The following is a 17662-nucleotide window of genomic DNA, read 5'->3' on the forward strand; positions in this document are numbered from 1 at the left end:
AGTATATTTATCAGTATGGTCATATACATATATTTGTTTTGTTATCTTTTGTTAGCTTACCTACTTTTTCTTAGTTTCCTATTTTTATTTTTGTTTACTTTTTAAGGTTTTTTTGCGAGTTTTGAAGTTTTCTGAAGAGAATTAGTATCTTCTTAAGCGCGTCTCGATAATGATCATCCGGTCGACTTTATGCTATTTTTTAGAGTTTTTTGAACCTCTTTGTACTGATTCTTACCAGCAGCTGAATCAAACTTTAAAGCTCAGCTGAGGAGCATCTTTGTCGTTCTCTTTTGTTTTGCCAAAGCGGAGTTCACCATGGTGTTTTACCTTTATTTGGAGTATCTTCGAAGGGTTCCCTCATGCTAATTATAATCATCTGGGTTGTTTTCTCAATTCCAGCAATTGATTTGATACGCTTTCCAAAGATCGTAACTCGGGCCGTCAGTTCTACTGCATACGTCACCTAATCAATCTTTGATTTTGGATTTCGAAATAGAGTATTTGGAGGTGGATCAATGCACAGTACAAAATCAATGCGTCTGACACTCTACCCTCTCCTATAAGAGCCGCAATACCAGCGGACGCCACCGTGATTTTGATGATCTTTCACCTCGCCACGTGGAAGAAACTAGGTTCATTACCCAAATTGAGGATCTGCAGTTAATTTCCTACCTACCTAAAAATCTAGATCCTCTTGCATTGTATTTGGTACTTCCCCAATATGTTTAGTGAGCGTTAAAATCACATACCTTTTTCATTTCCAAATCAGAATTTTTCCAATGGAAATGGAAAATTCCGAATACGAAATGGAAAATTCTGAAATTGGGTTATAAAACCCTAAAGCTAGTTTGGAAAGTTCTGAAATTCGTTTGAAAAAATCTGACTTGATTTCATAAATTCTGGATTTGACTTGCAAAACGGATATGTATATCTTTGCTTGCTGCGAAAACTTCAACCGTCTTCCTCACGTGCTCCACCTTTTTGGGAGTTGAACCCTTTTTTCTTTTCGGGTTTTGCAGTGGTGCTGAATCGCTCAAGCGTTCGCATAGCCTTTTCCCCGGTTTCTTCTCTTTTGTGTTTTCAACAGGCGTTACTTATGTCGTCTGACTCACTTTTTCACTCGACGTCTATACCTCTCTTTCATGTTGGGCCTTGCCATACGTCAATCAGATACCTCTTGTCATGGCCCTTATATTTTGGCGAATATTCTGGCGCTCCTTATTGAATTCAAAAAGAACCACTATCTTTTTACCCAGTGCGATAACATGGCTTGGGTGGTTTGACATCAAGTTTTCTCCCTCATCGTATGCTCGCGCTACGCACTTCCCAGGTAGCGCTTTCGATTTCGGAGGCTTGTGCCCGTATGAGCGAAGATCTACGATCGAACTTCTTCTGAACGGGTCCGTCGTTGGAGCCAGTTGTGCTATCTCCCGTGCGCTTCTAACATTAGATGCCATAGTAGCCAAGGTTTTCCCACTGAGGCACTGCGGTCGATAGGTATCGATGGTAGGCAACCCGCCCACCCACTTCCAAAAACCCCCAGTTCCGGGTTTCCTTCCCATAGTCATTTTTTTCGCCGAGGGGACTTTTTGTTTCCGCATACGCGGTCTGCGAATAAGATGCTCATACATCATCTCCGGATGCGTGCATATGCATGCCCATAACACATCCGCCGCTCCTGATGTGAAATTTGACAACTCCCCACAGGACATATCTACATTAGATTTTAATTAATATTAACTTTACACCACGTATGCTGGACAACAAAAAATTAACATTGCGGAAACTTTTGTACCGTTGTTTCTATATGCAAGCAGCATGGCGGCACCAGTAAAGCGTTCAAAGTTAATATAGCTGGTTTATAATAATAGAAATAATGTTTTCATGAAGCTATATCGGTACTTTTAATTATAAATAAATCACTCAACAAATCACTAGCTTTGTTGATAGAAGGAATTATCGAGAGCATTCCAAATAAAAGTCCCTTTCGTAAACATAAGATAAATATGAGTATCAATGAATCCGTTTATCAACATTCTTTGAATTGATTACAGATAGCAACTCATTTTTATTAAGGTTTTGTGTAAACACAAAACCTTATTAAAATCGGTTTACCGTCTGTCTGTCTGTCTGTCTGTCTGACCGTCACACGCATTTTTCTCGGAAACGGTTACAGCGATTGACACCAAATTTGGTAGAAAGGTGGGAACTGTGAACGCTCACGCATACAGTGAGTTACATCCTCTTACGTTGATTTTAAGGGGGGGTCCCCATACATGCAAAAGGGGGGTGTAATTTTTTTTTTCATCAAATATACTCATGTGGGGTATCAAATTAAAGGTCTCAGTTAGTACTTTTCGAAAACGTTAGTTTTGACATTTGTTGGAAAGGTGGGGAGTGCAGGAGGTTGAAATTGACCATTCCTTTACGGAGGCCATTCTCAGAAACTACCCAACCGAAAAATCTGAAAAACATCAGGAGGCTGCCACTATATGGTGCCTGGGCTCCGAAATACCTTCCACACTGATATCTGCACAAATAAAGTTAATAATAGTATATTACTATAATTTTTAGTAATTCGCTGCAAAACCCCCCTTAAGTTCATGCTAGGACGACGAAACTAGAGCATGATGTTACCAAGTTTGATGGAAATCGCACTATTGCTAACAAAGTTATAATACGTCAAAGTTGTCGCTTCTTTGCAAATTCAAGGCTATAAATGTCAATATCATCCGAAAGTGGATATTCTCACATAATATTGTATATGCATATATTACGTGCTACGTACTAAGAAATGCACGAAACCTTTCGTAACTGAAGCGTCAAGCTTCCGGTTTCCCGACTTGTATTAAAATGCATTCGGCACAAACTATCGGTCAGATAAATCCAGTAATCTAGTTTTTAAGATAGAGTCTAAATTGGCTAAACGCAGCATTGTCAGATGATAATAATTATCATGTGTTTGTATATACTGAATTACTCATAGGCTAAAAATAGAGCAGCAGCAAGCAGAATTTATTTTAAAAAAATATTAAAATGATACAGAAACTCGAATTGTAGCTGTTGATAGGAAAATTAGAAAGTAAGTTTATAATGGCTGCAACTATTACATTCTAAACAATATCTCTCACAATAGTTGGAAGTCCCAAATCAGAAGGGGGCGATTCAATTATGAAAGGCTTTATGGCGTTCTTGTGTAAAAAACCACAAACGTTTGGCTGATCAAACATCGCCATTCACACGTTTGCAACTGCGTTAGTGTTTTCTGGGCAGCCAAGCAAATTCCCTTTGATTTGTCCAAAAAACCTCCGGCAAGCGCTTGCAAGCCCACACAAACTGAGCCTGTGTGCTCCCTCACCTATCCGTAGATCTTCTCCAAATGGCTGTGGATTTGGAGAAAGATGCAAGCAGAGTCGGAATGAAAATAAACGCCAATGAAACGGGGGCTCTCAGTCGGACGAGTAATGGGACTTTTCCTATCTGCATAAATGTAAAGAACATTGAAGGCACCGAACAGATTATATTATTTAGGAACTGTTGTTTGTTTTTAAGGTTTTGCGTAAAACAAAACATTATTAACATTGGTTTACTGGTGTCTGTCGGTCTGTCTGCCACACGCACTTTTCTTGTAGACGGTTATCTCGACTGATATTGACACCAACTTTGGTGGAAAGGTGGGAACTGTGAACGCTCACGTATACAGTAAGTTACATCCTTTTACGTCTCCATACATGTAAAGGGGGTGTACATTTCTTTCACCAAATATAGTCATGTGGGGTATCAAATGTAAGGTCTCGATTAAGAAGCCGGTCTTAATTTTGATATTTGTTAGAAAGGTGGAGAATGTGGCGGGTTGAAGGGGATCATTTCTTTAACGAACCCATTCTCAGAAACTACCAAACCCAAAAATCTGAAAAAACTCAAGAGGCTGCTATGCATATATTACGTGCCTAGGTCCCCTCCCATATCGACAACTGTTAAAATAAGGTGAATAATAAGTCAATATATATGTTCATTTTACTACCATGCAGCAATGTAGGCTACAACATAGAGCATGATCCTACCAAGTTTGGTGGAAATCGTACTACTACTAACAAAATTATAATAGGTCAAAATTCTTCTACATCTTCCGAAAGTTGATATTTTCACATGATATATGCATATATTACGTGATACGTACTCAAATACACATTCAAATGTCTTTATAAAAGAAATACACAAAGCCTTTGATACCGGAAGCTTCCAGTTTCCGGTTTATTAATAGCATACGATTCGTCTTCCTTGTTTTGTCCAAAATTTGGATATACCAGGTGTGCAGGAAAGTTCGTAGGCTAACATAGTAAAATTTTTCTTTGATAAAATTTGATTTTATTATTCAATATAGTCGCCTTCGATGCAATTTTTTAGAACGATTTGTCTTTAGCTTCAAAATAGGCTTCCGTTTCGGCGATGACTTCTTCATCGGCGCTAAATTTCTTTCAAACGAGCATTCACTTGTGGTTTGAGGACAGAGAAAAATCACTCGAGACAGATCTGCAGAGTACGGTGGATGCGGAAGTAATTCGAAGCCCAATTCACAATTGTACCAATGTTTTCCTTGTTTTTTGTGACACGGTGGAAAAGCCTCGCCAGCCGAGTGTTGCGTCCTTGTACGATTTGCAGTTGGTTCACCATGTGCAGTCCACTCAGATGACGATCGTTTTGATTCTGGTGTGAAATACTAGAGCCATATTTCGTTATTGTCAAATATTGAATTATAAATTTGTTTTTTTTTTATGGAGAAATAGCTTCAAACACTTCGTCAACTCGTTACTATTTTTGGTCGATGGTGAGCTCGCGCGGCACGCACTTTGAACAGAGTTTTTGCATACCCATACACTCATGCACGATGTGTCCAACACGTTCCCTTGATATCTTCAGAGCCTCAGCTGTCTCAATCAACTTCCGTTTGCGGTCATCCAAAATTATTTTATAGACTTTTTTGATGTTTTCGTCGGTAACAGTCTCTTTGGGGCGTCCACTGCGTGCATTGTCCTCGGTGCTTATTTCGACTCGTTTAAACATAGCAAACCACTTCTCATCGGTTGATTTTCCTATTGCAAAGTCCAAATAATGTTTATCAAGCCAAGCCTTGGCTTCAATAGTATTTTTTTCGCCAAAAAGCAATACTTTATTAACACACGAAATTCCTTTCCATTCAGGATATCCTTTTATAACAAAAGTTGCTTCACTCAAGATGCTCTATCGCACAAACTGCTAGGCCGACAGCAGCTATCAATACCACCATCAAGTTAAGATTCTTTCGGGCCACTGTGCTGTTATGTGAGAGTAGTACAGAGAAAGTGATCGTCACTTTTAATTGAAAGCTTTTATCAGTTCATGTCTGGCTTAAGAAAACTTATGAAAATCTTGCCCGCCGTACGCGCCTGGTACCCCCCAACGTATTGATCAAATTGTGGAGGAATTATGTCATGGAATGGACCCCATTATCCCGAAACGGGCAAAATTTAGAACCAGCGAATCGTCCGTCCGAAGATTTTTTAAAAATTAAGCATTCGTGAAAACGGCATAATATATTAATCAATATCAATGAAAATGATAAAAAATACAACTTCTTGATTATGGGATTGTCTCGACTTTTGCCGATGGATGGATTTTGACATAAAATAATTTTGTTAATAATAGTAACAATAAATTGAATTTCCCGAAATCCTAAGGCCAAGTAAACATTATTTAATTATAATACATACATTTTCAAAGAGAAAAAAATTATAAACCTGTTTTTTTAGAAAATATTGTGCTAATATTGTGTTTGTCAACTTGACTGGCAAGATAAAAAGAAAACACTTAACCAATGGCTTTGAAATTTAACCGTTTCATTATCCATTTTCAAAACAATAGAATGACCTACAATAGGGTAGATTGGTGCTAAATAGTTTGATTTACATCAGGTTTTTAGCGTGGCAAACCGACAAATTAAAAAACATGCTATTTTGTTTTTTGCGATTTTTTTATTCTAGTTCATGCTATGGGGAGTCTAACTTTTACTGTACTTTTTTTGAAACATTCAATTGACGCAAAATCCCCGCCAATTTTGATGTTTTATTAAAAAATCTGTAGCAGACAGAAAACAGTCTCAAAAATTCCGAAAGTTAATTCTTAAAATACTAATGAAATATGATTAAAGCAGCATACATGCAAAGCTCATTCATTCGTTTGTAAAATTTGAACCCGTAATCCTTAGGTTCGGACGCTTCTACCTGCTTGAAATAACAAAAGAGTTCTGATGGTGGTGGCCAGTGGTATGTTAGCGAGAATATTCACCAAGAACCCCTTGCAACATCGAGCACGATTGCAGAATGATGTATTTCTATATGGTTCGGACCACACTGTGCGGGATTCCCAGGACATCAAAGGAAGTCGTGAATTATCTAGGTACAATATGTGTAACGTATGTAACGTAACAGTGCAGCCAGAAAAGGGATTGTCCAAAGTTTCTAAAGCCGAATTCCACATTCTGCACTGGTCCTTCTTCATCCCCCTCTTCCGTTATGAGTTTTTTATAAGTTCTATTGAAGACCACGATATTCTGAATGGATTCGCGTGTTTACCGTATATTATTTTTGGCTTTCATTCACCTATCCACTTTTGGTCACTTTTTGCACTTCACTCAACTCAGAAGATTGAAAGAACGAGCATTCAAGCTAAGTGGAGTCAGCCCACAACCTGCCTTACAAGCAGTCGCATTCAAGGAACTCGCTTTCTCTTTGCTATAAAAATAAGCACGTAGCGGTGATGTTGCGCTGCAACGTCAACCATGCCCTTGGCTGCGATATCAGGAGGCAGGTTCATCCGCTTCACGACAGAGTTTGGTCGATGCATTTAGATTTGAACATAATAGTCCGAGTCCACTGTAGGACATTTTCTAGATCGGCCTTCTTCCACGGCAACATGCCGACTACATATGCCAGTGAAGGGAGAGTGAATATATTCAGTACGCTTACTTTATTCACTTATTCTTATTATTCTTAACTCTTCAGGAATTCGTGCAGAGGAACATCCTTCCAATCACCAACTCGAGCGTGGGTTCTTTGCATAGTTACTAGGTATTTGTATAAGTCTGTCTCGGTCCTAGCTTGGATGTAAAGGCTACCAATGGCTTTTTTAGTTATTTGAATATCAGTGCCAACTACTCGAGGAAGACATGTATGTATATATATATGTATGTGTATTAAAACTTTCGGGTGGAAACCAATATAATAGACGTGTGTTTATCTGGTTACCAACGATTTTTAATTTACGTACGTGCTTTTGTGCACGGAGTAAAGTGGAAATGCGTAAAGATGCATTAGATCAATTTATCAATGCGGTAATAGACAATGTTTGTTTATTTAAGATGAACACAGTATTTATGTCGTTGATATGTATGCACATCTGTGTATCTTGGAGTTGGGCAAAATATGACAGAATGTTTTGTATTTTTAGTTATGTACGAGCAAGGGCGAAAATCCAGCTGGCACAAACAATCAAGTACTTAGGAGTACATTTCGACTCCAAGTTGAGGTGGAAGCATCATATCCAGGAACAATATCAGAAATCCTGCAGATTGTTCTGGTGCTGTAGGAATGCGATAGGTAAGACCTGGGGACTTTCACCCAAACGGATATACTGGATGTACACATCCATTGTAAAACCCATTTTGATGTATGCATGTATCGTCTGGTGACCAAGACTGAACTTTGCTAACAGCAGGAAGCTGCTAACGCAAATTCAGAGACTTGGTTGCCTAAGTATTACTCGAGCAATGAGTACTACGCCGACTGCGGCACTTGAAGCTATCCTTAATTTACCCCCCATTCACTTGGAGGTGAAACAGAAAGCGGCCAACGACGCATATAGGCTCGATACCATTGGGGCGTGGAAAGGGGGCCAATCAAACGGTCATGCGTCTATCTGGAAATTTCTTGGAAAACATCCGGTAGCCCTGATGCCGACCGATCATATGGTTTCAAGATACGACTTTGAAAAGAGATCGTAATCACCGAAAGAGAAGAATGGTCGACAAGTGGCCATGAGTCTTTTCAGATTACAAACCTAATAATCTTCACCGACGGATCAGTCATGGAGGATGGTTCGGGCGCAGGGGTGTTTTCGGAGAATCCGATTATAGAACTGGCAAGACCCCTCGGAAAAATGACGACCATATTCCAGGCGGAGATATATGCCATTTTATTGGCAGCAGGAGAATGTCTGCGACAAAAATGGAGGGGTCGCACCATTCGAATCTGTTCCGACAGTCGGGCGGCATTATCAGCACTAAATGGCAACAACATAAGCCAGTTGGTGTGGAGTTGTCATCAGGTGCTGTTGAAACTTAGCCGACTGAAGGAAACATTCCTGATGTGGGTGCCGGGGCACTCTAACATCGCCGATAATGAGGAGGCTGACAGACTGGCTCGCCGAGGGTCTGGATCCACAATGGTGGGGCCAGAACCAGCTCTTGGAATCCGACCATCTACTGTCAAGTCTACTGTGAAGGCTCAAATTGCAAGGATTTACACAACCGAGTGGAGAATTTTGGACTCTTGCCGACAAGCGAGAATCATTGTGAAAGAGCCTAGGGCCACTAGAGTGGCATTTTTGTTGTCCCTTAAGAAGTGGGACATGAAAACCCTAGTAGGGCTTTTAACGGGGCACTGCTCGTTAAACTACCATATGGAAAAGATTGGCGTAGTGGTTTCGGCTATGTGCAGCCAATGTGAGGAGGAGACGGCCCTGCTCTTTTATGCAGCTGCCCGGCATCCTCAGATCTCAGACGAAGACACGTTGGCAAGGTTTTCTTCAATGAAGAATCTGCACACTCTCTGCCTCTGGAAAATGTTCTAAGATTCGCTAAAGCCTGCGAACACCGTAGGCGGGAAGCCACTGAATAGGCAACTTACGGGGATAGTACAATGGGCCTAACAATGGCCTGAGTGCTCGGACCTGCGGCTACCCCCCCCCCCCCCCCCCCCCCTCCAGTTAACTAAACTAACTAACTATATACGAATGGAAAATCGTACATTTAGAGTTTCTCACATAAGATGAACACAAAACCTTTATATACAAACGCCCAGCTTCTGGTATCCCGACTTTGTTTTTATTTTACTTTTGGCTACTTCCGGTCCGCTGCGTTTCAACATGGCACGACACTCATATTTTATGTTTCAAGTTCCAATCGGAATAAAAGACACGTAGAATCTGAGTGTAATTACGCGATGTGTCCAGGGATTAATTATTTGAAATAATAAAAAACTTGTTTTTCCTTTTTCACTGGTGTAGATATTTATTCTTGCAAATACCGATATTTCGGGAACCACTTGTCCCCTTCACGTAGAATCTCTGTTAATGAGGTGCGAGGGACTGAAGTACCCAAAAGAACCTCACATTCCTGCGCAAAGGCATGGAAGTGAAACACTCCAGCAGCATTATTAACTGCCGGAGCTTCGCTGTAAACTTCGATATTTCCAAAAAATTCCGAAGACAAAGTCTTGAAAAAAATACTAATCACCTATTATTTGATATCCCAAACTTAGAGAAAAAAAAATTTACCTCTTTCTGCATGTATGGAACTATCTATGTATTACAGTAAATTTACTGTGCTTTGGAAAAGTATGTCAATTGAAATGCATAGTAATGATAAATGGAAAGGACACAAAAACTGTATAAAGGTAGGGCGAATATTTAGTTGATAACCACTGACTTGTGTAAATGCCAGTAAGTAAAGTATACGAGAATTTTTCTGGAATATCCAGTGAGGTATGAAACGGCCTGAGGTCTACCCTCAGAATCAATACAGTTTGAATATCGAAGCAAAACGCGTCGGTTATAAATACGAGTCGTATATAATTAATTGCTATGTAATTGCGAATTGTGAATAAAACGTCTGCCTAAAAGTGATAGTGAGAGTTTACCCTAATTAACAACAGACAATCCCGATCCGACAGCGTGCCACCCCTTTGCAGTCTCAATTTGCTTCCGTTGTAATTGCCTATTGGACTGCTCTGCCTTTTCTGGCATTATCTGTCGCAATACGTTACGTTTGATATCCGAAGCGTCCCACTTTCATTTATCCTTAATAAACTCCCCGCCTTATTTTCACTAATGACGGAAATCATTTCTATGGTGCAATCTAGCAAAACTCTCAAAGACTGTTTTTGAAAAAAAAACTGTGTATTTGAAGTTATCAACATTTTAAATATAAAATAATTCAAACAGATGGAAAAGCCTGCGCCTTGTTGTGTGACGTCACAACTCGAGCCAAGAATCTTCAGTAGTCCGGCAACTGGCAGTTACTCATAAAAATATAAAACTGTCAAAATTAATTTCATGCGTGAAATGCCAGGACGATGAAATATTCTTTCGTGCCTGGCTGCACAAATAACTCCACAAATACCCTGCAGGAAACTATTTTGGCTGTCCCGAAAGAAGATTTTCGGAAGAAGTGGATAGCCATCGTCCGACGAAATCCAGTTTCTTTAGAGTCGGGTTTAAATTGTGAGGATCATTTCAATGTGAGTTAACCCTTTTAAGCTTGAACTCCAATCTTAATTGATAATATACGATTGGGTTAGAATTTTGTGTCACCATTATTCAAATTCAATACCGCAGAATATTCAATGTACCCAAGATTCGAATCCTGCACAGTACAAATCTATTTTTTGCGGGCTGTGAATCTTTCAAAAAAGTTCGTTTTATCGCCGTTCAGGTACAAATGTCAGAATTTGCTATATGCTTGCTATCATTACTGCCGTAACGTAAAGTAACTTGACGGATTGTCCATTCACGCATCCATTTCCTATTAAAAACTGATTGATTACTTGAAAAGTAATTGGACGTAGATTCACGTAGATACGATTCAAATTGCTCGCTCAATGATGTCACCGCGTTTTCTTTTTCGCCTTGTGTGTGTGAATTCAATTTTTAAACCATTATAATTATCAAATGAGTGTTCCGAATTGGTTTTTTTTAACGAATATGGTAATTTAGCAAATGAAACTACTATTTCGGCGTAAAAAATATATAGTAATTTTCTATCGCGGGGAGTCAATTTTTCACTTCTTCAGTATGCCTTGATCAGAAAACACAAGCCTGTGGAATATACTCCCAAAATGTCCGGAAAATGCTTCAATTGGTCGGTATATATGCATAACTACAATTAGAGGAAACAGGGGTTCTCCCTCCATTAACGTTATGAGTATCTAATAAATATAAGATATTATCCTTCCTTATACCCCCTGCAGTGTCTTACATATCGTATTTTGACCTTTGATTTATATTTTTGGCACTTGTATCTGCAACCACTATCTGCCTAACGAATAGTCAATCGAATTGTTGTATACTTTTATTATCATTCATTGGCTTCCATATTGAATAATGGCCGACATATACGAGTGTACAATACATTTGGCGCTAAAGTAGATAAGTTGATTTCTTTTCATGCTTTCGGCAACAACCAAATAATTTGAACCGATTAGATAATCGTCTTCAAGTTTAATTTATTCTGTCAACAATCAAGAATACATAATAATCCTTTGTTTTATGCACGCATAACTACTGGCACCTCCAGCTACAATTGATCTGTACAACGTTATAGTGTTAAATTTTCTTTGATAATACCAGATTGCTTTCTGTAAATTAAATGACGTTTGTGCTACCGAAATTAAAATCAAAATTTACTCAACAGCACACGATCGAACATTTTTGGACACAAAACTTCAATGAATAAATAGTTTTTTTCTTTATCTTCCATATAAGCAGTGCTGGAAAACCTAAAAACAATAAACTTTTTAATCCATATTTTTGCATTTGCTTTTTAATTTTGGTATTCTGAGTCGTTTGGAAAGCAGACCCTCGCGAGATAGTACTGCCCATCTCAGGTGTCTAGGAACACTGTTATGTATTTTATGGGGGCCGACTCACATAGATTGATTTGATAGATTTAGGCGGTTAAAATATTTTAGAATGTGACTTTAAAGCATATATATGGAACTTATTAATCTTTGTAAAATTATCCTGTATTTCCACGCAAACTTAGAAATTAAACTAGAAAAGTGATTACAATTGACGGAACTTTATTATTTCATTATAAATCTTGGTCCGTGTCTGGAGTATCGAATTCCGTAGTAGTAACTTGTTCAGCTTGTTATAATATTTTGATTGTTTCAAAGCACAATGATCTTGATTTGGTCCTTGGTGTATATCAAGAGTGCATTACCCCTTGGAGAACTGTCTCGTTAGTTTTCGCGGTATAACTTCCGCTGCCTCCTCTGACAATTGTCCAATGGGCAATAAGATACTTTCAATTATAGCTGTGTTAAAATTTATTGGAGGCCATCCATATACATAGATCGACATATAATTTCGCTTTTGCTATGGTACATTCATCGAATTGTTGGATGACTATTCTAAAATGAATTGAGATGCTATCAAACATTTAACCTCTTTATTAAATTAAAATCTATTTTAGCTATGTCGATAGCTAATTGGGGATTTTAAAGGAATGTACGGCTAGCGTTACCGTCATTTATGCTACCAAAGTTTTAGCCATGTTGACTAACAATATAGTTTCTTTTCGAAATCTTTCCTGGATACATTTGTATTTTTGTAAGAACTCCGAATTCTTTTCCTTCATCAGTTTCATTTTGTCTGCACTTTTTTTGACAAATTATGTGCCAGATGCAGAACGCTTTCAAAAATTGAAATTTGACGTGAAGTACAGATAGTCTAGATTCAATAGCCATAAGACTTCAGTATATTTAACTTTTGTTAAAATCTTTAGACGTTGATCATCGTCATCTTAAGAGGACTTTTCACATTCAGCAATTCTCAAGAAACATCCTTGAAAGTTCAAAGTCAAAACTAACAATAATTTTTTTTTGTCAAGTCAGGAAATTTCATACAAGTCACTACTAACAAGAAGACAGAAAACACCATGTGTTTCATATGAATTGTATTTGTAACATGGGGTTTTCCCGGATAATTTTTGAGATTGTTCGGCCAGTTATTTTTTGATTTGTTAGATTCTCTAGATCTCGATTTTAACAAATTTTTTATTAAAATAATCATAACACTTGTCATTATGGCCCGAATTAAAATTTCCGAGATTAGGGCAATTTTCAAATTTATTTTTTAAAAGATGTCCAAATTCTATTTTTCAATCGATTCCGTTGGTTCAAGTTGAGGCCATAACTACGTGTGTTCTCAACAAAACTATATTTACATTTTCTTCTTCTGGTTTACGTTTTGGTGAAAAACGCAGGCGAATTTGGAGCTAGTCTCGAAAAAAGGTCAATTTCAAAATCAAATACAACCCTGTGTATAACAACAATCGAATATATTTTATATTTTGATTTCATTCTTTACCTTCAAAATAAAAAAAAAACGCAAATCAATATGTTATTTCCTTTTGGAGAAATCACAATTTTAAAAACATTAAAAATTGCCCTTAAAGTATGTTTAACAAGCCGCAATACCGGAAACTGGACGCTTCGGGTTTATCTTGTGTGAGAAATTTTCCATGCACGTTTTCCTATTCATACATAACTAAAAATTCAAAATACTTCATGATATTCATTTGATACCCAACACGACTATATTCTGTGAAAAAAAAAATTTGCACCCTTCTTTGGCATGTATAGGCAGCACCCCACTCCTTAAATCCAGTGGAAAATGATACCACTCGTTGTAAGGACAGGGATTCACGGACCATATGGATAAACAGACATTGAATCGATTGCAATTGAATGTGCCCCTATGTAAAACTAGTTTAATAAGACTTTACTCCTTGGCAGACTTTTCAACGTAACTAACTTCGTCGTTTCGGTAATTTATTTAACAAACTTAAGAGAACAAAGGCTTTTTTTCTCAAACCATCGAGAAGCGATACAATCTTTGAGTGGATGAAAAGACTTATTGGTATTTCTAATAAATGCATTTATTAGGTTATTGGTTTTAAGGACTACTGCTTGTCCTCTATGGGCATTTTCCTTCCATAGACATTTTAAAATAGGCAAACTATTGTTTCAAACCGCTCCGAACCACAAAAACAACACAGAAAGTCGTTTCCAATATATTCCAATTTTTCGTCTAAATTAGGCAATCCTTGCCTACATTTGATCGTAAGGACATCTACGAATCACTATTGTTAAACCACAAGAACCAAGTATACCTAAAAAAAAGGAAATCCCACTTTATTGCATTTGAAACAAAATTCAATTATTTTTCCTTTTGTGATCTTATTCACAAAAAATCCAATAACTGGGATCTGCAGCTAACCGCAGGCAATTTTTAAGTCCTAATATGTATACTAAGCAATACAACAAGAAAACAAACAAAAACAAACAAAATCTCTCATGAATATAAAAATAAAATAATTTTTTGTACAAACCGCCCAAGTTTGAATTATTTAAATATATCAAAAAACATTGATTACCAAATGAAATGATCAAAATCCACCCCCACCACTTTAAAATATCAGGAAGACAACTAAAAATTTCACTTTGTTTTAATGTTCACACTGAGAGCGCTGACAACAAAATGTGTCTTTGTAAGAGAGTGAGTTTACACAATGTAGATAAATCACACTTTTTCTGAAGCTACGCACTTGAAATCCACCAAATTTTCAGAATTTATTACCAGGGCTTAAATACGCGCACGTCGGCGCTATATAACTTTTGTTTCTTATGCCACTCTCCACTCCCACCCCAAATTAATGTCAGTCGATCTTGACTGAAAGTATTCGGAGGTTAAAAGCCAATTCTGCACGCAGTTCGCATGAATTAAACTCAAGCTGCTTTGTGATCACAATCAGTGCCAGTGCTTGTACTTTAGTCTATATTTGTGTAATGGTGTTCTTCTTCTTTTTCTGCAGCCTTTCTCCCGTTCACAAGCGGCGTTAGCTCGTCGTGATCGGTCTCGCTATTTGACTCTATCGAATGCCTGATCTGGCTGCAATCTCGAGGCTTTTAAATCCCTCCCAGTGTATCAAGCCACCGTTTGCCTTTTGGTCGTTTACCATCAACTTCAATGTTCAGACCAATCTTGGTAAATGAATTCTTGTTAGCACGAATTACATAACCATACCATCGAAGACGCCTCTATCGCGATTTTTCCACGATCGGTGCAACCCCATAACGATTGCGGATATCTTCATTTCGGATGTGATCAAAACGTGTGCCACCACTAGTCCAACGTAACATCTTCGTCACCATTACCGCAAGTCGCCATTCATTGTCTTTTATACCATAGTTGGCCAACACTCGGAAACATAGAGAATGACAGGACGGACGACATTGCGGTAAATTTCACAAAGAACACCAGTTGTGGAACGCCACTTCATCCAGGTTGCGTTAATGCGTGAAGCAATTTCATAACGCAGTTGTCCATTGGCTGATAGCGTTGACCCGAGGTATTTAAATCGCTCAGTTCTGGGCATATCACTGACGCTGACAGTGACTGTGCCTGTTTCATAGGGATCGTTGGTCAAAAATTCAGTTTTGTTTAGATTCAATCTGAGACCGTTTTGCATGAGGGGATCATTCCATTTTTGGACAAGTTGCTCGAGATCATTTTTGCTATCAGATGCTAGGAAAACATCATCTATATAAACCAGTGTGTAGGGCGCTGAACGTTGGATACCTCGTGTGACGGTGTCCAACACAGCCACGAAACGGTTTTGATACACCCGCCAATTGAACCCAGTGCACGAGTTCTTCTGCCACTAAGTGATGTCGTAAAGCATACCAGATGAGTTTATGTGGCACACGGTCAAACACTTTCTCTAGATCCAGAAATGCAATGTAAAAAGCGCGAGGCTTCTGATAGTGTTTCACCATGAATAACCGCACAGCGTGCATTGCGTCATTAGTTCCGCAGTTTTTGACAAATCCAGTTTGATTCACGGTTATTTCAACGATTCCGCGAATACGGTTGTCAAGAGTGCGTTCAAAAATTTTCATGGTATGGGAAAGTAATCGGACCGGACGGTAATTTAAACATTCTGCTGGACTACCTTTTTTTCCATGGAACAGTGGTACTTTCTTGCCAGTCAGAGGGTGTTCTTCCTTCCTTGCTTAACCCGATTAAAGAATTCACTGAGCCTTCAGTTGAAATCTGCTCGAAGCACTCTCGGCATCTATCCGCTGCGACTCGACGGTTGGTAAGCAAAGTACCGTTCTTGTCATTAACGCAACAGAAGTGTTCGATTACCTGTATACGTTCGTTACGGCTTTTAGCTTTTACAGATCTCTCTCGCCATTCCGAGTGTCCAGTTTATCGTAAAGATTTGTGGATCGTGTCTTTCATTTGGTTGCATGATTCCTCCACATTCATAATGGTCGGCAATCGTATGAGTGAGATCGTTTCTTCTTTCTTCTCGCCAAATCGCCACCACTTAATGCGCGGCGGGCCAGTGCGTTCCTCACGCTGTTTTATCGGTGGCTTATTTCGCAGGACGACAATCAATGGTCGACGTTGAGGTGCGATGGCCTCATAGGGAACGGCTTTGCAATCAGTGACAATGGTAAAATGTCGGCGCCTTATGAGTATAGTCAGTTTGCGTTTTACTGTTTCCACTATAAAATGTAGGAAAATGAGACAATCGTTTAATGAACCATGTATTCAGAAGTGCAAGGTCATGGGTGTCCGCAAAATCGACTACATGCTCGCCACCCTCATTGCGCGCTCCGAATTCAGAAGGCATCTTTCTCGGCATCAGGTCGACCTGTTTGTGGTGCATACGCGGTGAATAAGTGAATTATGCGATCAGCTGATATAATGGTGAGCTTCATCAGCCAATCATCAAATCGTTCGTCTTCTTCAATGGCACCAGGGAAACCCTCTGAGATGGCAATGCCACCACCCTATTGAGTATGTGGGTTACCAAAATAGAGAAATTTATAGCCATTTTTACTGCGTTCGCGTTCAATGTCGCAACTTTTGTCACCAGACCATCGGGTATCCTGCAGAGCGCAGATATCAATGCGCCTTTTCCGAAGAGCTCTTGCGAGTTCCTCGGTCTTTCCAGTTAGGGTACCAACGTTTAGCGTGCAGACACGTATTGGTTTTATTCGTTTTGTTTGGACTAACTTGCTTACATCCTGACGCCGTCCATGCGTCAAGAAATCAAAATATTCTACTTTGTTCAATAACCGGAGTACCCACAGACAGTATAATTTACATTTTTGCATGTCCATACTCCCGTTGTTGTTAATACGATAGTAGTATTATCATGAACTAGTCAGATAGCATTTAAGGGATCATCCCGTGTGAAAGCCGTTTTTTGGCTTTTTTTAGAAATTTTTTGTGAAGAACTGGATAAAGATACAAATACGCATTTTTCACCATAGATTTATTAATATCTTGAGCCTACATAGTAATTTTTCCAGCCCGATCGCATAGGTCGTTATTGAAATCCAGAGCAATTTATATACCCATCTCCAAAAAAGGTGTTTTCTGCTGCCACGTTAGAGGGCGCTGTGATCATCTTGAAGAAAAAAAGTAAACGGCATTTTAATGTACAACCTTAACCACAGTCTGCAAACTAGGATTATTAAAATATATTAAAAGTTAAAATTCGGGTGCCGTGTTAAACTTTTCTTTGTGAATTTTGGTCTTTTTTTAA

At 38.7% G+C, this 17662-nt stretch overlaps 1 protein-coding gene across 2 annotated transcripts in view; it reads left to right on the forward strand.

The window, feature by feature from the left end:
* Window positions 1-17662, forward strand: part of LOC119655702 (zinc transporter ZIP1-like) — a 63495-nt gene that overhangs the window by 33274 nt on the left and 12559 nt on the right. The window lies entirely within an intron of this gene.

This window comes from Hermetia illucens, chromosome 4 (assembly GCF_905115235.1).
Source record: "Hermetia illucens chromosome 4, iHerIll2.2.curated.20191125, whole genome shotgun sequence".
NCBI lineage: Eukaryota > Metazoa > Arthropoda > Insecta > Diptera > Stratiomyidae > Hermetia > Hermetia illucens.